The 22,168-nt window shown below is 46.1% G+C and overlaps 9 non-coding genes and 1 pseudogene across 9 annotated transcripts; all 10 read left to right on the top strand.

Annotated features, from left to right (window-relative positions):
- Nucleotides 1-1,441: 1,441 nt before the first annotated feature.
- LOC130315186 (U2 spliceosomal RNA) lies at nucleotides 1,442-1,632 on the top strand. Its single transcript, XR_008862761.1, has one exon. It is a non-coding gene; the product is annotated as a U2 spliceosomal RNA (small nuclear RNA).
- A 2,090-nt stretch (nucleotides 1,633-3,722) lies between these two features.
- LOC130315266 (U2 spliceosomal RNA) lies at nucleotides 3,723-3,913 on the top strand. Its single transcript, XR_008862821.1, has one exon. It is a non-coding gene; the product is annotated as a U2 spliceosomal RNA (small nuclear RNA).
- A 2,067-nt stretch (nucleotides 3,914-5,980) lies between these two features.
- Nucleotides 5,981-6,171, top strand: LOC130315264 (U2 spliceosomal RNA). The gene has a single exon (XR_008862819.1). It is a non-coding gene; the product is annotated as a U2 spliceosomal RNA (small nuclear RNA).
- Nucleotides 6,172-8,261: 2,090 nt separating this feature from the next.
- Nucleotides 8,262-8,452, top strand: LOC130315263 (U2 spliceosomal RNA). The gene has a single exon (XR_008862818.1). It is a non-coding gene; the product is annotated as a U2 spliceosomal RNA (small nuclear RNA).
- Nucleotides 8,453-10,539: 2,087 nt separating this feature from the next.
- On the top strand, nucleotides 10,540-10,699 carry LOC130315234 (U2 spliceosomal RNA; annotated as a pseudogene).
- Nucleotides 10,700-11,392: 693 nt separating this feature from the next.
- On the top strand, nucleotides 11,393-11,583 carry LOC130315232 (U2 spliceosomal RNA). The gene has a single exon (XR_008862799.1). It is a non-coding gene; the product is annotated as a U2 spliceosomal RNA (small nuclear RNA).
- A 2,065-nt stretch (nucleotides 11,584-13,648) lies between these two features.
- On the top strand, nucleotides 13,649-13,839 carry LOC130315262 (U2 spliceosomal RNA). Its single transcript, XR_008862817.1, has one exon. It is a non-coding gene; the product is annotated as a U2 spliceosomal RNA (small nuclear RNA).
- A 2,089-nt stretch (nucleotides 13,840-15,928) lies between these two features.
- Nucleotides 15,929-16,119, top strand: LOC130315261 (U2 spliceosomal RNA). Its single transcript, XR_008862816.1, has one exon. It is a non-coding gene; the product is annotated as a U2 spliceosomal RNA (small nuclear RNA).
- A 2,092-nt stretch (nucleotides 16,120-18,211) lies between these two features.
- On the top strand, nucleotides 18,212-18,402 carry LOC130315198 (U2 spliceosomal RNA). Its single transcript, XR_008862772.1, has one exon. It is a non-coding gene; the product is annotated as a U2 spliceosomal RNA (small nuclear RNA).
- Nucleotides 18,403-20,491: 2,089 nt separating this feature from the next.
- Nucleotides 20,492-20,682, top strand: LOC130315197 (U2 spliceosomal RNA). The gene has a single exon (XR_008862771.1). It is a non-coding gene; the product is annotated as a U2 spliceosomal RNA (small nuclear RNA).
- Nucleotides 20,683-22,168: the final 1,486 nt, after the last annotated feature.

The following is a 22,168-nucleotide window of genomic DNA, read 5'->3' as shown; positions in this document are numbered from 1 at the left end:
CTATTGTGCACCTACCTGATGCATCAGAAGGTGCGAGGCCCTTGCTAAATTCTGTGCACAGACTTTGAGATCTATACTTTAGACTGTATCTAAACCTGCTCCAACATGGACTGACATTCTGGCCTACTTTCAGCCGATGCGACTTGTCTGTCGCTGAACAGTCGCTTTTTATGTATTCAGCACCTATGTATAATGTTGTAAAAATGCTCTAGAAGCTAAAGTCGCAGAAATGTCACACATATTTGGCCTGCAACTTTCTGTGCGACAAATTCAGACAGGAAAAATCAGTATAAATCCTTAGAAAATTATCCCCCAGTGTCTCCATCTGCTGGCGGTATTGAATAAGCATTGCTGCACTGATGGGGTATGCATTAGACGAAAAAAAAGAAGAAAAAGAAGAATAATACGCCCAGAAAAGAGGCGAAAAGGAGAAAAACGTAAAAAAACGTGAAAAAAAAGTAAGAGGAAGAGAAGGGAAAAAAAGGTGGAAATGGGTTTAAAAGTGATTTCGGCGGAGAAATATATATATATATATATATATATATATATATATATATATATATATATACGCGCACACACACACATATATATAAACGTATTCTCCGTTGAGATATTGCAGCCGCTGCTGTGTCCAGGCCCAGGAGCCTTAGCACTGTGCTGTGATGTCACTCAATACCACTGACATCACTAGGTGTAAACAACATCTCTCCTTTGCTGTGTATGTGACTATGGAGCTGTTTGGTGATGTCGTCTATTATGGCCTTCATAGAAGCAACAGGAGATTGTTGCATCCATCTAGAACCCTCAGAACTACAGTGCTATGATGTCACTCACTTCCACAGGCCTTGCAGAGTGTAAACAACAACAACCCAGCTTTGTTGTGTATGTAACCATAGGGATTTGTGATGTCACCTAGAACCTTCACAGCAGCGACAGCTTTATGAGGAGCATCAGCACTGCTCTGCCTGAGCAGAACCATCACCGCCATAGGTTGTCAAATAACCCGGGTTTAACCCACACAGGTAAGTCCAATGGGGTGCAGGCATGTCCTCTATGCTTACAGCTTCCCGTGGGTGTTGGTTTGATACCGTTTGGGGACAGCCAAGGAGGCATCTGCAGGCAACAAAGGTAGGTGTGTGCTTGTGTGTGTGTTTCCTATGCAGATCCTAAGCCCAGTGTCACATGCAAGTAGGAGGAGTAAGAAGGGTTCCTGGCAAATCCGGGTTATGGATTGCATTTAAAAAGGCCCCGTGGGAGTGCAATGGGCCCCTGTCTTGCTGCTTAGCAATAATGGTATGGGTTTAGGTTCTGCTGTGTGTACTGGTGGTTGACTGCCCCCCAGCCCAGAGTGTGCATGGAAAATTGTCTGGCAGCCTCCCTGACAGCAAGCAGTGATAGTGCCCATGAAGGGCACCTTGTTGGGCCCGCCCCTTTCACGGTTATCGCTTCTCGGCCTTTTGGCTAAGATCAAGTGTAGTATCTGTTCTTATCAGTTTAATATCTGATACGTCCCCTATCTGGGGACCATATATTAAATGGATTTTTGAGAACGGGGGCCGATTTCGAAGCTTGCTTCCGTCGCCCTATGCATTGACCCGATATGGCAGTATCTTCGGGTACAGTGCACCAACCCCTTACAGGGTTAAAAAGAAAGATTCCTACTTTCATTGCTACCTACTTGCTGGCTAGCCAGCTAGCCAGCCCTGTGGGCCTTGCTGCTGCTGCAGCCAAAAAACAAAAGGTGGTGCTGCTGCTGCTTCTGCTGCTTCTGCTTCTGCTTGTGTCTGGCCGCTGTTGGAGCGTCCAGGCACAGGACTTCTGCTGCTGCTGACTAAATGGCCTCCTTAATTGGATCATTTGAGTAGCCAGCACACCTGTGCAGGTAGGGCATGACATGATAGGCAGCTGCCTTGATAGCGGGTGGGTGCTGAATGTTCCTAATTGACAAAATAAGATTAATGCTTATGAAGAAATATAAAATCTCATCCCTTCCCCAATATCGCGCCACACCCCTACCCCTTAATTCCCTGGTTGAACTTGATGGACATATGTCTTTTTTCGACCGTACTAACTATGTAACTATGTAACATAACATGGGGGGGGGGGGGTCTCCTGGCTGTTCACACAGGTGTGTCATTGCTGTACATTGACCATGCATTGCTTCTGTGGTATTGCAAAGGCAAAGACAAATGCTTCCAGCCATCCATTGCACTAATGGATTGGTCATCAGCTGGCTGTCTATGTCCCGCATCAATATAGACCAAAGTACAGAGGGTTAGGCTATGCTATTGTGCACCTACCTGATGCATCAGAAGGTGCGAGGCCCTTGCTAAATTCTGTGCACAGACTTTGAGATCTATACTTTAGACTGTATCTAAACCTGCTCCAACATGGACTGACATTCTGGCCTACTTTCAGCCGATGCGACTTGTCTGTCGCTGAACAGTCGCTTTTTATGTATTCAGCACCTATGTATAATGTTGTAAAAATGCTCTAGAAGCTAAAGTCGCAGAAATGTCACACATATTTGGCCTGCAACTTTCTGTGCGACAAATTCAGACAGGAAAAATCAGTATAAATCCTTAGAAAATTATCCCCCAGTGTCTCCATCTGCTGGCGGTATTGAATAAGCATTGCTGCACTGATGGGGTATGCATTAGACGAAAAAAAAGAAGAAAAAGAAGAATAATACGCCCAGAAAAGAGGCGAAAAGGAGAAAAACGTAAAAAAACGTGAAAAAAAAGTAAGAGGAAGAGAAGGGAAAAAAAGGTGGAAATGGGTTTAAAAGTGATTTCGGCGGAGAAATATATATATATATATATATATATATATATATATATATATATATACGCGCACACACACACATATATATAAACGTATTCTCCGTTGAGATATTGCAGCCGCTGCTGTGTCCAGGCCCAGGAGCCTTAGCACTGTGCTGTGATGTCACTCAATACCACTGACATCACTAGGTGTAAACAACATCTCTCCTTTGCTGTGTATGTGACTATGGAGCTGTTTGGTGATGTCGTCTATTATGGCCTTCATAGAAGCAACAGGAGATTGTTGCATCCATCTAGAACCCTCAGAACTACAGTGCTATGATGTCACTCACTTCCACAGGCCTTGCAGAGTGTAAACAACAACAACCCAGCTTTGTTGTGTATGTAACCATAGGGATTTGTGATGTCACCTAGAACCTTCACAGCAGCGACAGCTTTATGAGGAGCATCAGCACTGCTCTGCCTGAGCAGAACCATCACCGCCATAGGTTGTCAAATAACCCGGGTTTAACCCACACAGGTAAGTCCAATGGGGTGCAGGCATGTCCTCTATGCTTACAGCTTCCCGTGGGTGTTGGTTTGATACCGTTTGGGGACAGCCAAGGAGGCATCTGCAGGCAACAAAGGTAGGTGTGTGCTTGTGTGTGTGTTTCCTATGCAGATCCTAAGCCCAGTGTCACATGCAAGTAGGAGGAGTAAGAAGGGTTCCTGGCAAATCCGGGTTATGGATTGCATTTAAAAAGGCCCCGTGGGAGTGCAATGGGCCCCTGTCTTGCTGCTTAGCAATAATGGTATGGGTTTAGGTTCTGCTGTGTGTACTGGTGGTTGACTGCCCCCCAGCCCAGAGTGTGCATGGAAAATTGTCTGGCAGCCTCCCTGACAGCAAGCAGTGATAGTGCCCATGAAGGGCACCTTGTTGGGCCCGCCCCTTTCACGGTTATCGCTTCTCGGCCTTTTGGCTAAGATCAAGTGTAGTATCTGTTCTTATCAGTTTAATATCTGATACGTCCCCTATCTGGGGACCATATATTAAATGGATTTTTGAGAACGGGGGCCGATTTCGAAGCTTGCTTCCGTCGCCCTATGCATTGACCCGATATGGCAGTATCTTCGGGTACAGTGCACCACCCCCTTACAGGGTTAAAAAGAAAGATTCCTACTTTCATTGCTACCTGCTTGCTGGCTAGCCAGCTAGCCAGCCCTGTGGGCCTTGCTGCTGCTGCTGCTTCTGCTGCTTCTGCTTCTGCTTGTGTCTGGCCGCTGTTGGAGCGTCCAGGCACAGGACTTCTGCTGCTGCTGACTAAATGGCCTCCTTAATTGGATCATTTGAGTAGCCAGCACACCTGTGCAGGTAGGGCATGACATGATAGGCAGCTGCCTTGATAGCGGGTGGGTGCTGAATGTTCCTAATTGACAAAATAAGATTAATGCTTATGAAGAAATATAAAATCTCATCCCTTCCCCAATATCGCGCCACACCCCTACCCCTTAATTCCCTGGTTGAACTTGATGGACATATGTCTTTTTTCGACCGTACTAACTATGTAACTATGTAACATAACATGGGGGGGGGGGGGGGGGTCTCCTGGCTGTTCACACAGGTGTGTCATTGCTGTACATTGACCATGCATTGCTTCTGTGGTATTGCAAAGGCAAAGACAAATGCTTCCAGCCATCCATTGCACTAATGGATTGGTCATCAGCTGGCTGTCTATGTCCCGCATCAATATAGACCAAAGTACAGAGGGTTAGGCTATGCTATTGTGCACCTACCTGATGCATCAGAAGGTGCGAGGCCCTTGCTAAATTCTGTGCACAGACTTTGAGATCTATACTTTAGACTGTATCTAAACCTGCTCCAACATGGACTGACATTCTGGCCTACTTTCAGCCGATGCGACTTGTCTGTCGCTGAACAGTCGCTTTTTATGTATTCAGCACCTATGTATAATGTTGTAAAAATGCTCTAGAAGCTAAAGTCGCAGAAATGTCACACATATTTGGCCTGCAACTTTCTGTGCGACAAATTCAGACAGGAAAAATCAGTATAAATCCTTAGAAAATTATCCCCCAGTGTCTCCATCTGCTGGCGGTATTGAATAAGCATTGCTGCACTGATGGGGTATGCATTAGACGAAAAAAAAGAAGAAAAAGAAGAATAATACGCCCAGAAAAGAGGCGAAAAGGAGAAAAACGTAAAAAAACGTGAAAAAAAAGTAAGAGGAAGAGAAGGGAAAAAAAGGTGGAAATGGGTTTAAAAGTGATTTCGGCGGAGAAATATATATATATATATATATATATATATATATATATATATATATATACGCGCACACACACACATATATATAAACGTATTCTCCGTTGAGATATTGCAGCCGCTGCTGTGTCCAGGCCCAGGAGCCTTAGCACTGTGCTGTGATGTCACTCAATACCACTGACATCACTAGGTGTAAACAACATCTCTCCTTTGCTGTGTATGTGACTATGGAGCTGTTTGGTGATGTCGTCTATTATGGCCTTCATAGAAGCAACAGGAGATTGTTGAATCCATCTAGAACCCTCAGAACTACAGTGCTATGATGTCACTCACTTCCACAGGCCTTGCAGAGTGTAAACAACAACAACCCAGCTTTGTTGTGTATGTAACCATAGGGATTTGTGATGTCACCTAGAACCTTCACAGCAGCGACAGCTTTATGAGGAGCATCAGCACTGCTCTGCCTGAGCAGAACCATCACCGCCATAGGTTGTCAAATAACCCGGGTTTAACCCACACAGGTAAGTCCAATGGGGTGCAGGCATGTCCTCTATGCTTACAGCTTCCCGTGGGTGTTGGTTTGATACCGTTTGGGGACAGCCAAGGAGGCATCTGCAGGCAACAAAGGTAGGTGTGTGCTTGTGTGTGTGTTTCCTATGCAGATCCTAAGCCCAGTGTCACATGCAAGTAGGAGGAGTAAGAAGGGTTCCTGGCAAATCCGGGTTATGGATTGCATTTAAAAAGGCCCCGTGGGAGTGCAATGGGCCCCTGTCTTGCTGCTTAGCAATAATGGTATGGGTTTAGGTTCTGCTGTGTGTACTGGTGGTTGACTGCCCCCCAGCCCAGAGTGTGCATGGAAAATTGTCTGGCAGCCTCCCTGACAGCAAGCAGTGATAGTGCCCATGAAGGGCACCTTGTTGGGCCCGCCCCTTTCACGGTTATCGCTTCTCGGCCTTTTGGCTAAGATCAAGTGTAGTATCTGTTCTTATCAGTTTAATATCTGATACGTCCCCTATCTGGGGACCATATATTAAATGGATTTTTGAGAACGGGGGCCGATTTCGAAGCTTGCTTCCGTCGCCCTATGCATTGACCCGATATGGCAGTATCTTCGGGTACAGTGCACCACCCCCTTACAGGGTTAAAAAGAAAGATTCCTACTTACATTGCTATCTGCTTGCTGGCTAGCCAGCTAGCCAGCCCTGTGGGCCTTGCTGCTGCTGCAGCCAAAAAACAAAAGGTGGTGCTGCTGCTGCTTCTGCTGCTTCTGCTTCTGCTTGTGTCTGGCCGCTGTTGGAGCGTCCAGGCACAGGACTTCTGCTGCTGCTGACTAAATGGCCTCCTTAATTGGATCATTTGAGTAGCCAGCACACCTGTGCAGGTAGGGCATGACATGATAGGCAGCTGCCTTGATAGCGGGTGGGTGCTGAATGTTCCTAATTGACAAAATAAGATTAATGCTTATGAAGAAATATAAAATCTCATCCCTTCCCCAATATCGCGCCACACCCCTACCCCTTAATTCCCTGGTTGAACTTGATGGACATATGTCTTTTTTCGACCGTACTAACTATGTAACTATGTAACATAACATGGGGGGGGGGGGGTCTCCTGGCTGTTCACACAGGTGTGTCATTGCTGTACATTGACCATGCATTGCTTCTGTGGTATTGCAAAGGCAAAGACAAATGCTTCCAGCCATCCATTGCACTAATGGATTGGTCATCAGCTGGCTGTCTATGTCCCGCATCAATATAGACCAAAGTACAGAGGGTTAGGCTATGCTATTGTGCACCTACCTGATGCATCAGAAGGTGCGAGGCCCTTGCTAAATTCTGTGCACAGACTTTGAGATCTATACTTTAGACTGTATCTAAACCTGCTCCAACATGGACTGACATTCTGGCCTACTTTCAGCCGATGCGACTTGTCTGTCGCTGAACAGTCGCTTTTTATGTATTCAGCACCTATGTATAATGTTGTAAAAATGCTCTAGAAGCTAAAGTCGCAGAAATGTCACACATATTTGGCCTGCAACTTTCTGTGCGACAAATTCAGACAGGAAAAATCAGTATAAATCCTTAGAAAATTATCCCCCAGTGTCTCCATCTGCTGGCGGTATTGAATAAGCATTGCTGCACTGATGGGGTATGCATTAGACGAAAAAAAAGAAGAAAAAGAAGAATAATACGCCCAGAAAAGAGGCGAAAAGGAGAAAAACGTAAAAAAACGTGAAAAAAAAGTAAGAGGAAGAGAAGGGAAAAAAAGGTGGAAATGGGTTTAAAAGTGATTTCGGCGGAGAAATATATATATATATATATATATATATATATATATATATATATATACGCGCACACACACACATATATATAAACGTATTCTCCGTTGAGATATTGCAGCCGCTGCTGTGTCCAGGCCCAGGAGCCTTAGCACTGTGCTGTGATGTCACTCAATACCACTGACATCACTAGGTGTAAACAACATCTCTCCTTTGCTGTGTATGTGACTATGGAGCTGTTTGGTGATGTCGTCTATTATGGCCTTCATAGAAGCAACAGGAGATTGTTGCATCCATCTAGAACCCTCAGAACTACAGTGCTATGATGTCACTCACTTCCACAGGCCTTGCAGAGTGTAAACAACAACAACCCAGCTTTGTTGTGTATGTAACCATAGGGATTTGTGATGTCACCTAGAACCTTCACAGCAGCGACAGCTTTATGAGGAGCATCAGCACTGCTCTGCCTGAGCAGAACCATCACCGCCATAGGTTGTCAAATAACCCGGGTTTAACCCACACAGGTAAGTCCAATGGGGTGCAGGCATGTCCTCTATGCTTACAGCTTCCCGTGGGTGTTGGTTTGATACCGTTTGGGGACAGCCAAGGAGGCATCTGCAGGCAACAAAGGTAGGTGTGTGCTTGTGTGTGTGTTTCCTATGCAGATCCTAAGCCCAGTGTCACATGCAAGTAGGAGGAGTAAGAAGGGTTCCTGGCAAATCCGGGTTATGGATTGCATTTAAAAAGGCCCCGTGGGAGTGCAATGGGCCCCTGTCTTGCTGCTTAGCAATAATGGTATGGGTTTAGGTTCTGCTGTGTGTACTGGTGGTTGACTGCCCCCCAGCCCAGAGTGTGCATGGAAAATTGTCTGGCAGCCTCCCTGACAGCAAGCAGTGATAGTGCCCATGAAGGGCACCTTGTTGGGCCCGCCCCTTTCACGGTTATCGCTTCTCGGCCTTTTGGCTAAGATCAAGTGTAGTATCTGTTCTTATCAGTTTAATATCTGATACGTCCCCTATCTGGGGACCATATATTAAATGGATTTTTGAGAACGGGGGCCGATTTCGAAGCTTGCTTCCGTCGCCCTATGCATTGACCCGATATGGCAGTATCTTCGGGTACAGTGCACCACCCCCTTACAGGGTTAAAAAGAAAGATTCCTACTTTCATTGCTACCTGCTTGCTGGCTAGCCAGCTAGCCAGCCCTGTGGGCCTTGCTGCTGCTGCAGCCAAAAAACAAAAGGTGGTGCTGCTGCTGCTTCTGCTGCTTCTGCTTCTGCTTGTGTCTGGCCGCTGTTGGAGCGTCCAGGCACAGGACTTCTGCTGCTGCTGACTAAATGGCCTCCTTAATTGGATCATTTGAGTAGCCAGCACACCTGTGCAGGTAGGGCATGACATGATAGGCAGCTGCCTTGATAGCGGGTGGGTGCTGAATGTTCCTAATTGACAAAATAAGATTAATGCTTATGAAGAAATATAAAATCTCATCCCTTCCCCAATATCGCGCCACACCCCTACCCCTTAATTCCCTGGTTGAACTTGATGGACATATGTCTTTTTTCGACCGTACTAACTATGTAACTATGTAACATAACATGGGGGGGGGGGGTCTCCTGGCTGTTCACACAGGTGTGTCATTGCTGTACATTGACCATGCATTGCTTCTGTGGTATTGCAAAGGCAAAGACAAATGCTTCCAGCCATCCATTGCACTAATGGATTGGTCATCAGCTGGCTGTCTATGTCCCGCATCAATATAGACCAAAGTACAGAGGGTTAGGCTATGCTATTGTGCACCTACCTGATGCATCAGAAGGTGCGAGGCCCTTGCTAAATTCTGTGCACAGACTTTGAGATCTATACTTTAGACTGTATCTAAACCTGCTCCAACATGGACTGACATTCTGGCCTACTTTCAGCCGATGCGACTTGTCTGTCGCTGAACAGTCGCTTTTTATGTATTCAGCACCTATGTATAATGTTGTAAAAATGCTCTAGAAGCTAAAGTCGCAGAAATGTCACACATATTTGGCCTGCAACTTTCTGTGCGACAAATTCAGACAGGAAAAATCAGTATAAATCCTTAGAAAATTATCCCCCAGTGTCTCCATCTGCTGGCGGTATTGAATAAGCATTGCTGCACTGATGGGGTATGCATTAGACGAAGAAAAAGAAGAAAAAGAAGAATAATACGCCCAGAAAAGAGGCGAAAAGGAGAAAAACGTAAAAAAACGTGAAAAAAAAGTAAGAGGAAGAGAAGGGAAAAAAAGGTGGAAATGGGTTTAAAAGTGATTTCGGCGGAGAAATATATATATATATATATATATATATATATATATATATATATACGCGCACACACACACATATATATAAACGTATTCTCCGTTGAGATATTGCAGCCGCTGCTGTGTCCAGGCCCAGGAGCCTTAGCACTGTGCTGTGATGTCACTCAATACCACTGACATCACTAGGTGTAAACAACATCTCTCCTTTGCTGTGTATGTGACTATGGAGCTGTTTGGTGATGTCGTCTATTATGGCCTTCATAGAAGCAACAGGAGATTGTTGCATCCATCTAGAACCCTCAGAACTACAGTGCTATGATGTCACTCACTTCCACAGGCCTTGCAGAGTGTAAACAACAACAACCCAGCTTTGTTGTGTATGTAACCATAGGGATTTGTGATGTCACCTAGAACCTTCACAGCAGCGACAGCTTTATGAGGAGCATCAGCACTGCTCTGCCTGAGCAGAACCATCACCGCCATAGGTTGTCAAATAACCCGGGTTTAACCCACACAGGTAAGTCCAATGGGGTGCAGGCATGTCCTCTATGCTTACAGCTTCCCGTGGGTGTTGGTTTGATACCGTTTGGGGACAGCCAAGGAGGCATCTGCAGGCAACAAAGGTAGGTGTGTGCTTGTGTGTGTGTTTCCTATGCAGATCCTAAGCCCAGTGTCACATGCAAGTAGGAGGAGTAAGAAGGGTTCCTGGCAAATCCGGGTTATGGATTGCATTTAAAAAGGCCCCGTGGGAGTGCAATGGGCCCCTGTCTTGCTGCTTAGCAATAATGGTATGGGTTTAGGTTCTGCTGTGTGTACTGGTGGTTGACTGCCCCCCAGCCCAGAGTGTGCATGGAAAATTGTCTGGCAGCCTCCCTGACAGCAAGCAGTGATAGTGCCCATGAAGGGCACCTTGTTGGGCCCGCCCCTTTCACGGTTATCGCTTCTCGGCCTTTTGGCTAAGATCAAGTGTAGTATCTGTTCTTATCAGTTTTCATGCTGGTGGGGATGGGTGCTGCATGGAGGATGCAGGTGTACCAGGGCTTTCCGGGGCTGGTTCTGAGGAATCAGCTCGACGGCTGCCCCGATGTGACCTGTTCCCTCCGGGTCTCGCCATGAGGCTGAGAGGGTCTAGAGCCGAGGTACTTTTGTGCCTCGGGGAGTGGTGACCCCGAGGTGCCGAAACTCACTGGGAGAATAGGCTCACTGAGTTGAAGCACGGGCACCATAATCTCTTCACCTTGTGGCACTCACCTCTTGATTCCCGGCCTTCTGGCTAGGATCAGAGAAATTTTTATAGATCCGGCCGGATGTCCGGGCAGTATATCTGCACACATTCACTTATTTATTTATTTTTTGTCTCACTGTGTCACTTTTTGCGTGTTGTGTGTTCACAGGATTTGTCAGGATGCGGTAGCCCTTCTGGGTGTCCCTCCTGGCGGTCTAGGGGAGGTGTGTGTGGCCATTAGGTTCCGCACCTCCCTGCAAACACCCCGGGTACTCCTGCTTCGCAGGGTACCTACCGTAATCGGCTCTGCGGGCAGATACCTTGGCTAACGCCAAGGGGGATGCCGGGAGCATTTGTGGTCTCCTAGTAGCTTCGGCGAAAAGGGACATCGAACCTGGAACCTCGCAGGTACCTTTTGGTCCGGAGGCGAAGGGTAAGGTTTGTTGGGGGGCCTCTCTCCTATCGGAGAAGGGCTTGCGATAGACCGCATCCTTTGTGCACGTTTTTTTTAGTGTAACACGTTTGCACTTTTTCTTGCACTTTGGGTGAATCGAAAGCACGTTCCTCGGCTTTAGATAAAAAAAAAAAAAAAAAAAAAAAAATCTGTTCTTATCAGTTTAATATCTGATACGTCCCCTATCTGGGGACCATATATTAAATGGATTTTTGAGAACGGGGGCCGATTTCGAAGCTTGCTTCCGTCGCCATATGCATTGACCCGATATGGCAGTATCTTCGGGTACAGTGCACCACCCCCTTACAGGGTTAAAAAGAAAGATTCCTACTTTCATTGCTACCTGCTTGCTGGCTAGCCAGCTAGCCAGCCCTGTGGGCCTTGCTGCTGCTGCAGCCAAAAAACAAAAGGTGGTGCTGCTGCTGCTTCTGCTGCTTCTGCTTCTGCTTGTGTCTGGCCGCTGTTGGAGCGTCCAGGCACAGGACTTCTGCTGCTGCTGACTAAATGGCCTCCTTAATTGGATCATTTGAGTAGCCAGCACACCTGTGCAGGTAGGGCATGACATGATAGGCAGCTGCCTTGATAGCGGGTGGGTGCTGAATGTTCCTAATTGACAAAATAAGATTAATGCTTATGAAGAAATATAAAATCTCATCCCTTCCCCAATATCGCGCCACACCCCTACCCCTTAATTCCCTGGTTGAACTTGATGGACATATGTCTTTTTTCGACCGTACTAACTATGTAACTATGTAACATAACATGGGGGGGGGGGGGGTCTCCTGGCTGTTCACACAGGTGTGTCATTGCTGTACATTGACCATGCATTGCTTCTGTGGTATTGCAAAGGCAAAGACAAATGCTTCCAGCCATCCATTGCACTAATGGATTGGTCATCAGCTGGCTGTCTATGTCCCGCATCAATATAGACCAAAGTACAGAGGGTTAGGCTATGCTATTGTGCACCTACCTGATGCATCAGAAGGTGCGAGGCCCTTGCTAAATTCTGTGCACAGACTTTGAGATCTATACTTTAGACTGTATCTAAACCTGCTCCAACATGGACTGACATTCTGGCCTACTTTCAGCCGATGCGACTTGTCTGTCGCTGAACAGTCGCTTTTTATGTATTCAGCACCTATGTATAATGTTGTAAAAATGCTCTAGAAGCTAAAGTCGCAGAAATGTCACACATATTTGGCCTGCAACTTTCTGTGCGACAAATCCAGACAGGAAAAATCAGTATAAATCCTTAGAAAATTATCCCCCAGTGTCTCCATCTGCTGGCGGTATTGAATAAGCATTGCTGCACTGATGGGGTATGCATTAGACGAAAAAAAAGAAGAAAAAGAAGAATAATACGCCCAGAAAAGAGGCGAAAAGGAGAAAAACGTAAAAAAACGTGAAAAAAAAGTAAGAGGAAGAGAAGGGAAAAAAAGGTGGAAATGGGCTTAAAAGTGATTTCGGCGGAGAAATATATATATATATATATACGCGCACACACACACATATATATAAACGTATTCTCCGTTGAGATATTGCAGCCGCTGCTGTGTCCAGGCCCAGGAGCCTTAGCACTGTGCTGTGATGTCACTCAATACCACTGACATCACTAGGTGTAAACAACATCTCTCCTTTGCTGTGTATGTGACTATGGAGCTGTTTGGTGATGTCGTCTATTATGGCCTTCATAGAAGCAACAGGAGATTGTTGCATCCATCTAGAACCCTCAGAACTACAGTGCTATGATGTCACTCACTTCCACAGGCCTTGCAGAGTGTAAACAACAACAACCCAGCTTTGTTGTGTATGTAACCATAGGGATTTGTGATGTCACCTAGAACCTTCACAGCAGCGACAGCTTTATGAGGAGCATCAGCACTGCTCTGCCTGAGCAGAACCATCACCGCCATAGGTTGTCAAATAACCCGGGTTTAACCCACACAGGTAAGTCCAATGGGGTGCAGGCATGTCCTCTATGCTTACAGCTTCCCGTGGGTGTTGGTTTGATACCGTTTGGGGACAGCCAAGGAGGCATCTGCAGGCAACAAAGGTAGGTGTGTGCTTGTGTGTGTGTTTCCTATGCAGATCCTAAGCCCAGTGTCACATGCAAGTAGGAGGAGTAAGAAGGGTTCCTGGCAAATCCGGGTTATGGATTGCATTTAAAAAGGCCCCGTGGGAGTGCAATGGGCCCCTGTCTTGCTGCTTAGCAATAATGGTATGGGTTTAGGTTCTGCTGTGTGTACTGGTGGTTGACTGCCCCCCAGCCCAGAGTGTGCATGGAAAATTGTCTGGCAGCCTCCCTGACAGCAAGCAGTGATAGTGCCCATGAAGGGCACCTTGTTGGGCCCGCCCCTTTCACGGTTATCGCTTCTCGGCCTTTTGGCTAAGATCAAGTGTAGTATCTGTTCTTATCAGTTTAATATCTGATACGTCCCCTATCTGGGGACCATATATTAAATGGATTTTTGAGAACGGGGGCCGATTTCGAAGCTTGCTTCCGTCGCCCTATGCATTGACCCGATATGGCAGTATCTTCGGGTACAGTGCACCACCCCCTTACAGGGTTAAAAAGAAAGATTCCTACTTTCATTGCTACCTGCTTGCTGGCTAGCCAGCTAGCCAGCCCTGTGGGCCTTGCTGCTGCTGCAGCCAAAAAACAAAAGGTGGTGCTGCTGCTGCTTCTGCTGCTTCTGCTTCTGCTTGTGTCTGGCCGCTGTTGGAGCGTCCAGGCACAGGACTTCTGCTGCTGCTGACTAAATGGCCTCCTTAATTGGATCATTTGAGTAGCCAGCACACCTGTGCAGGTAGGGCATGACATGATAGGCAGCTGCCTTGATAGCGGGTGGGTGCTGAATGTTCCTAATTGACAAAATAAGATTAATGCTTATGAAGAAATATAAAATCTCATCCCTTCCCCAATATCGCGCCACACCCCTACCCCTTAATTCCCTGGTTGAACTTGATGGACATATGTCTTTTTTCGACCGTACTAACTATGTAACTATGTAACATAACATGGGGGGGGGGGGGGTCTCCTGGCTGTTCACACAGGTGTGTCATTGCTGTACATTGACCATGCATTGCTTCTGTGGTATTGCAAAGGCAAAGACAAATGCTTCCAGCCATCCATTGCACTAATGGATTGGTCATCAGCTGGCTGTCTATGTCCCGCATCAATATAGACCAAAGTACAGAGGGTTAGGCTATGCTATTGTGCACCTACCTGATGCATCAGAAGGTGCGAGGCCCTTGCTAAATTCTGTGCACAGACTTTGAGATCTATACTTTAGACTGTATCTAAACCTGCTCCAACATGGACTGACATTCTGGCCTACTTTCAGCCGATGCGACTTGTCTGTCGCTGAACAGTCGCTTTTTATGTATTCAGCACCTATGTATAATGTTGTAAAAATGCTCTAGAAGCTAAAGTCGCAGAAATGTCACACATATTTGGCCTGCAACTTTCTGTGCGACAAATTCAGACAGGAAAAATCAGTATAAATCCTTAGAAAATTATCCCCCAGTGTCTCCATCTGCTGGCGGTATTGAATAAGCATTGCTGCACTGATGGGGTATGCATTAGACGAAAAAAAAGAAGAAAAAGAAGAAGAATACGCCCAGAAAAGAGGCGAAAAGGAGAAAAACTTAAAAAAACGTGAAAAAAAAGTAAGAGGAAGAGAAGGGAAAAAAAGGTGGAAATGGGTTTAAAAGTGATTTCGGCGGAGAAATATATATATATATATATATATATATATATATATATATATATACGCGCACACACACACATATATATAAACGTATTCTCCGTTGAGATATTGCAGCCGCTGCTGTGTCCAGGCCCAGGAGCCTTAGCACTGTGCTGAGATGTCACTCAATACCACTGACATCACTAGGTGTAAACAACATCTCTCCTTTGCTGTGTATGTGACTATGGAGCTGTTTGGTGATGTCGTCTATTATGGCCTTCATAGAAGCAACAGGAGATTGTTGCATCCATCTAGAACCCTCAGAACTACAGTGCTATGATGTCACTCACTTCCACAGGCCTTGCAGAGTGTAAACAACAACAACCCAGCTTTGTTGTGTATGTAACCATAGGGATTTGTGATGTCACCTAGAACCTTCACAGCAGCGACAGCTTTATGAGGAGCATCAGCACTGCTCTGCCTGAGCAGAACCATCACCGCCATAGGTTGTCAAATAACCCGGGTTTAACCCACACAGGTAAGTCCAATGGGGTGCAGGCATGTCCTCTATGCTTACAGCTTCCCGTGGGTGTTGGTTTGATACCGTTTGGGGACAGCCAAGGAGGCATCTGCAGGCAACAAAGGTAGGTGTGTGCTTGTGTGTGTGTTTCCTATGCAGATCCTAAGCCCAGTGTCACATGCAAGTAGGAGGAGTAAGAAGGGTTCCTGGCAAATCCGGGTTATGGATTGCATTTAAAAAGGCCCCGTGGGAGTGCAATGGGCCCCTGTCTTGCTGCTTAGCAATAATGGTATGGGTTAAGGTTCTGCTGTGTGTACTGGTGGTTGACTGCCCCCCAGCCCAGAGTGTGCATGGAAAATTGTCTGGCAGCCTCCCTGACAGCAAGCAGTGATAGTGCCCATGAAGGGCACCTTGTTGGGCCCGCCCCTTTCACGGTTATCGCTTCTCGGCCTTTTGGCTAAGATCAAGTGTAGTATCTGTTCTTATCAGTTTAATATCTGATACGTCCCCTATCTGGGGACCATATATTAAATGGATTTTTGAGAACGGGGGCCGATTTCGAAGCTTGCTTCCGTCGCCCTATGCATTGACCCGATATGGCAGTATCTTCGGGTACAGTGCACCACCCCCTTACAGGGTTAAAAAGAAAGATTCCTACTTTCATTGCTACCTGCTTGCTGGCTAGCCAGCTAGCCAGCCCTGTGGGCCTTGCTGCTGCTGCAGCCAAAAAACAAAAGGTGGTGCTGCTGCTGCTTCTGCTGCTTCTGCTTCTGCTTGTGTCTGGCCGCTGTTGGAGCGTCCAGGCACAGGACTTCTGCTGCTGCTGACTAAATGGCCTCCTTAATTGGATCATTTGAGTAGCCAGCACACCTGTGCAGGTAGGGCATGACATGATAGGCAGCTGCCTTGATAGCGGGTGGGTGCTGAATGTTCCTAATTGACAAAATAAGATTAATGCTTATGAAGAAATATAAAATCTCATCCCTTCCCCAATATCGCGCCACACCCCTACCCCTTAATTCCCTGGTTGAACTTGATGGACATATGTCTTTTTTCGACCGTACTAACTATGTAACTATGTAACATAACATGGGGGGGGGGGGGGGTCTCCTGGCTGTTCACACAGGTGTGTCATTGCTGTACATTGACCATGCATTGCTTCTGTGGTATTGCAAAGGCAAAGACAAATGCTTCCAGCCATCCATTGCACTAATGGATTGGTCATCAGCTGGCTGTCTATGTCCCGCATCAATATAGACCAAAGTACAGAGGGTTAGGCTATGCTATTGTGCACCTACCTGATGCATCAGAAGGTGCGAGGCCCTTGCTAAATTCTGTGCACAGACTTTGAGATCTATACTTTAGACTGTATCTAAACCTGCTCCAACATGGACTGACATTCTGGCCTACTTTCAGCCGATGCGACTTGTCTGTCGCTGAACAGTCGCTTTTTATGTATTCAGCACCTATGTATAATGTTGTAAAAATGCTCTAGAAGCTAAAGTCGCAGAAATGTCACACATATTTGGCCTGCAACTTTCTGTGCGACAAATTCAGACAGGAAAAATCAGTATAAATCCTTAGAAAATTATCCCCCAGTGTCTCCATCTGCTGGCGGTATTGAATAAGCATTGCTGCACTGATGGGGTATGCATTAGACGAAAAAAAAGAAGAAAAAGAAGAATAATACGCCCAGAAAAGAGGCGAAAAGGAGAAAAACGTAAAAAAACGTGAAAAAAAAGTAAGAGGAAGAGAAGGGAAAAAAAGGTGGAAATGGGTTTAAAAGTGATTTCGGCGGAGAAATATATATATATATATATATATATATATATATATATATATATACGCGCACACACACACATATATATATAAACGTATTCTCCGTTGAGATATTGCAGCCGCTGCTGTGTCCAGGCCCAGGAGCCTTAGCACTGTGCTGTGATGTCACTCAATACCACTGACATCACTAGGTGTAAACAACATCTCTCCTTTGCTGTGTATGTGACTATGGAGCTGTTTGGTGATGTCGTCTATTATGGCCTTCATAGAAGCAACAGGAGATTGTTGCATCCATCTAGAACCCTCAGAACTACAGTGCTATGATGTCACTCACTTCCACAGGCCTTGCAGAGTGTAAACAACAACAACCCAGCTTTGTTGTGTATGTAACCATAGGGATTTGTGATGTCACCTAGAACCTTCACAGCAGCGACAGCTTTATGAGGAGCATCAGCACTGCTCTGCCTGAGCAGAACCATCACCGCCATAGGTTGTCAAATAACCCGGGTTTAACCCACACAGGTAAGTCCAATGGGGTGCAGGCATGTCCTCTATGCTTACAGCTTCCCGTGGGTGTTGGTTTGATACCGTTTGGGGACAGCCAAGGAGGCATCTGCAGGCAACAAAGGTAGGTGTGTGCTTGTGTGTGTGTTTCCTATGCAGATCCTAAGCCCAGTGTCACATGCAAGTAGGAGGAGTAAGAAGGGTTCCTGGCAAATCCGGGTTATGGATTGCATTTAAAAAGGCCCCGTGGGAGTGCAATGGGCCCCTGTCTTGCTGCTTAGCAATAATGGTATGGGTTTAGGTTCTGCTGTGTGTACTGGTGGTTGACTGCCCCCCAGCCCAGAGTGTGCATGGAAAATTGTCTGGCAGCCTCCCTGACAGCAAGCAGTGATAGTGCCCATGAAGGGCACCTTGTTGGGCCCGCCCCTTTCACGGTTATCGCTTCTCGGCCTTTTGGCTAAGATCAAGTGTAGTATCTGTTCTTATCAGTTTAATATCTGATACGTCCCCTATCTGGGGACCATATATTAAATGGATTTTTGAGAACGGGGGCCGATTTCGAAGCTTGCTTCCGTCGCCCTATGCATTGACCTGATATGGCAGTATCTTCGGGTACAGTGCACCACCCCCTTACAGGGTTAAAAAGAAAGATTCCTACTTTCATTGCTACCTGCTTGCTGGCTAGCCAGCTAGCCAGCCCTGTGGGCCTTGCTGCTGCTGCAGCCAAAAAACAAAAGGTGGTGCTGCTGCTGCTTCTGCTGCTTCTGCTTCTGCTTGTGTCTGGCCGCTGTTGGAGCGTCCAGGCACAGGACTTCTGCTGCTGCTGACTAAATGGCCTCCTTAATTGGATCATTTGAGTAGCCAGCACACCTGTGCAGGTAGGGCATGACATGATAGGCAGCTGCCTTGATAGCGGGTGGGTGCTGAATGTTCCTAATTGACAAAATAAGATTAATGCTTATGAAGAAATATAAAATCTCATCCCTTCCCCAATATCGCGCCACACCCCTACCCCTTAATTCCCTGGTTGAACTTGATGGACATATGTCTTTTTTCGACCGTACTAACTATGTAACTATGTAACATAACATGGGGGGGGGGGGGTGTCTCCTGGCTGTTCACACAGGTGTGTCATTGCTGTACATTGACCATGCATTGCTTCTGTGGTATTGCAAAGGCAAAGACAAATGCTTCCAGCCATCCATTGCACTAATGGATTGGTCATCAGCTGGCTGTCTATGTCCCGCATCAATATAGACCAAAGTACAGAGGGTTAGGCTATGCTCTTGTGCACCTACCTGATGCATCAGAAGGTGCGAGGCCCTTGCTAAATTCTGTGCACAGACTTTGAGATCTATACTTTAGACTGTATCTAAACCTGCTCCAACATGGACTGACATTCTGGCCTACTTTCAGCCGATGCGACTTGTCTGTCGCTGAACAGTCGCTTTTTATGTATTCAGCACCTATGTATAATGTTGTAAAAATGCTCTAGAAGCTAAAGTCGCAGAAATGTCACACATATTTGGCCTACAACTTTCTGTGCGACAAATTCAGACAGGAAAAATCAGTATAAATCCTTAGAAAATTATCCCCCAGTGTCTCCATCTGCTGGCGGTATTGAATAAGCATTGCTGCACTGATGGGGTATGCATTAGACGAAAAAAAAAGAAGAAAAAGAAGAATAATACGCCCAGAAAAGAGGCAAAAAGGAGAAAAACGTAAAAAAACGTGAAAAAAAAGTAAGAGGAAGAGAAGGGAAAAAAAGGTGGAAATGGGTTTAAAAGTGATTTCGGCGGAGAAATATATATATATATATATATATATATATATATATATATATACGCGCACACACACACATATATATAAACGTATTCTCCGTTGAGATATTGCAGCCGCTGCTGTGTCCAGGCCCAGGAGCCTTAGCACTGTGCTGTGATGTCACTCAATACCACTGACATCACTAGGTGTAAACAACATCTCTCCTTTGCTGTGTATGTGACTATGGAGCTGTTTGGTGATGTCGTCTATTATGGCCTTCATAGAAGCAACAGGAGATTGTTGCATCCATCTAGAACCCTCAGAACTACAGTGCTATGATGTCACTCACTTCCACAGGCCTTGCAGAGTGTAAACAACAACAACCCAGCTTTGTTGTGTATGTAACCATAGGGATTTGTGATGTCACCTAGAACCTTCACAGCAGCGACAGCTTTATGAGGAGCATCAGCACTGCTCTGCCTGAGCAGAACCATCACCGCCATAGGTTGTCAAATAACCCGGGTTTAACCCACACAGGTAAGTCCAATGGGGTGCAGGCATGTCCTCTATGCTTACAGCTTCCCGTGGGTGTTGGTTTGATACCGTTTGGGGACAGCCAAGGAGGCATCTGCAGGCAACAAAGGTAGGTGTGTGCTTGTGTGTGTGTTTCCTATGCAGATCCTAAGCCCAGTGTCACATGCAAGTAGGAGGAGTAAGAAGGGTTCCTGGCAAATCCGGGTTATGGATTGCATTTAAAAAGGCCCCGTGGGAGTGCAATGGGCCCCTGTCTTGCTGCTTAGCAATAATGGTATGGGTTTAGGTTCTGCTGTGTGTACTGGTGGTTGACTGCCCCCCAGCCCAGAGTGTGCATGGAAAATTGTCTGGCAGCCTCCCTGACAGCAAGCAGTGATAGTGCCCATGAAGGGCACCTTGTTGGGCCCGCCCCTTTCACGGTTATCGCTTCTCGGCCTTTTGGCTAAGATCAAGTGTAGTATCTGTTCTTATCAGTTTAATATCTGATACGTCCCCTATCTGGGGACCATATATTAAATGGATTTTTGAGAACGGGGGCCGATTTCGAAGCTTGCTTCCGTCGCCCTATGCATTGACCTGATATGGCAGTATCTTCGGGTACAGTGCACCACCCCCTTACAGGGTTAAAAAGAAAGATTCCTACTTTCATTGCTACCTGCTTGCTGGCTAGCCAGCTAGCCAGCCCTGTGGGCCTTGCTGCTGCTGCAGCCAAAAAACAAAAGGTGGTGCTGCTGCTGCTTCTGCTGCTTCTGCTTCTGCTTGTGTCTGGCCGCTGTTGGAGCGTCCAGGCACAGGACTTCTGCTGCTGCTGACTAAATGGCCTCCTTAATTGGATCATTTGAGTAGCCAGCACACCTGTGCAGGTAGGGCATGACATGATAGGCAGCTGCCTTGATAGCGGGTGGGTGCTGAATGTTCCTAATTGACAAAATAAGATTAATGCTTATGAAGAAATATAAAATCTCATCCCTTCCCCAATATCTCGCCACACCCCTACCCCTTAATTCCCTGGTTGAACTTGATGGACATATGTCTTTTTTCGACCGTACTAACTATGTAACTATGTAACATAACATGGGGGGGGGGTGGGGTCTCCTGGCTGTTCACACAGGTGTGTCATTGCTGTACATTGACCATGCATTGCTTCTGTGGTATTGCAAAGACAAATGCTTCCAGCCATCCATTGCACTAATGGATTGGTCATCAGCTGGCTGTCTATGTCCCGCATCAATATAGACCAAAGTACAGAGGGTTAGGCTATGCTATTGTGCACCTACCTGATGCATCAGAAGGTGCGAGGCCCTTGCTAAATTCTGTGCACAGACTTTGAGATCTATACTTTAGACTGTATCTAAACCTGCTCCAACATGGACTGACATTCTGGCCTACTTTCAGCCGATGCGACTTGTCTGTCGCTGAACAGTCGCTTTTTATGTATTCAGCACCTATGTATAATGTTGTAAAAATGCTCTAGAAGCTAAAGTCGCAGAAATGTCACACATATTTAGCCTGCAACTTTCTGTGCGACAAATTCAGACAGGAAAAATCAGTATAAATCCTTAGAAAATTATCCCCCAGTGTCTCCATCTGCTGGCGGTATTGAATAAGCATTGCTGCACTGATGGGGTATGCATTAGACGAAAAAAAAGAAGAAAAAGAAGAATAATACGCCCAGAAAAGAGGCGAAAAGGAGAAAAACGTAAAAAAACGTGAAAAAAAAGTAAGAGGAAGAGAAGGGAAAAAAAGGTGGAAATGGGTTTAAAAGTGATTTCGGCGGAGAAATATATATATATATATATATATATATATATATATATATATATATATACGCGCACACACACACATATATATAAACGTATTCTCCGTTGAGATATTGCAGCCGCTGCTGTGTCCAGGCCCAGGAGCCTTAGCACTGTGCTGTGATGTCACTCAATACCACTGACATCACTAGGTGTAAACAACATCTCTCCTTTGCTGTGTATGTGACTATGGAGCTGTTTGGTGATGTCGTCTATTATGGCCTTCATAGAAGCAACAGGAGATTGTTGCATCCATCTAGAACCCTCAGAACTACAGTGCTATGATGTCACTCACTTCCA

This window comes from Hyla sarda, unplaced genomic scaffold, assembly GCF_029499605.1.
Source record: "Hyla sarda isolate aHylSar1 unplaced genomic scaffold, aHylSar1.hap1 scaffold_186, whole genome shotgun sequence".
In the NCBI taxonomy this organism is placed as follows: domain Eukaryota; kingdom Metazoa; phylum Chordata; class Amphibia; order Anura; family Hylidae; genus Hyla; species Hyla sarda.
Note: the sequence above shows the minus strand (reverse complement) of the source record. Positions and strands in the feature narration are given on the sequence as shown.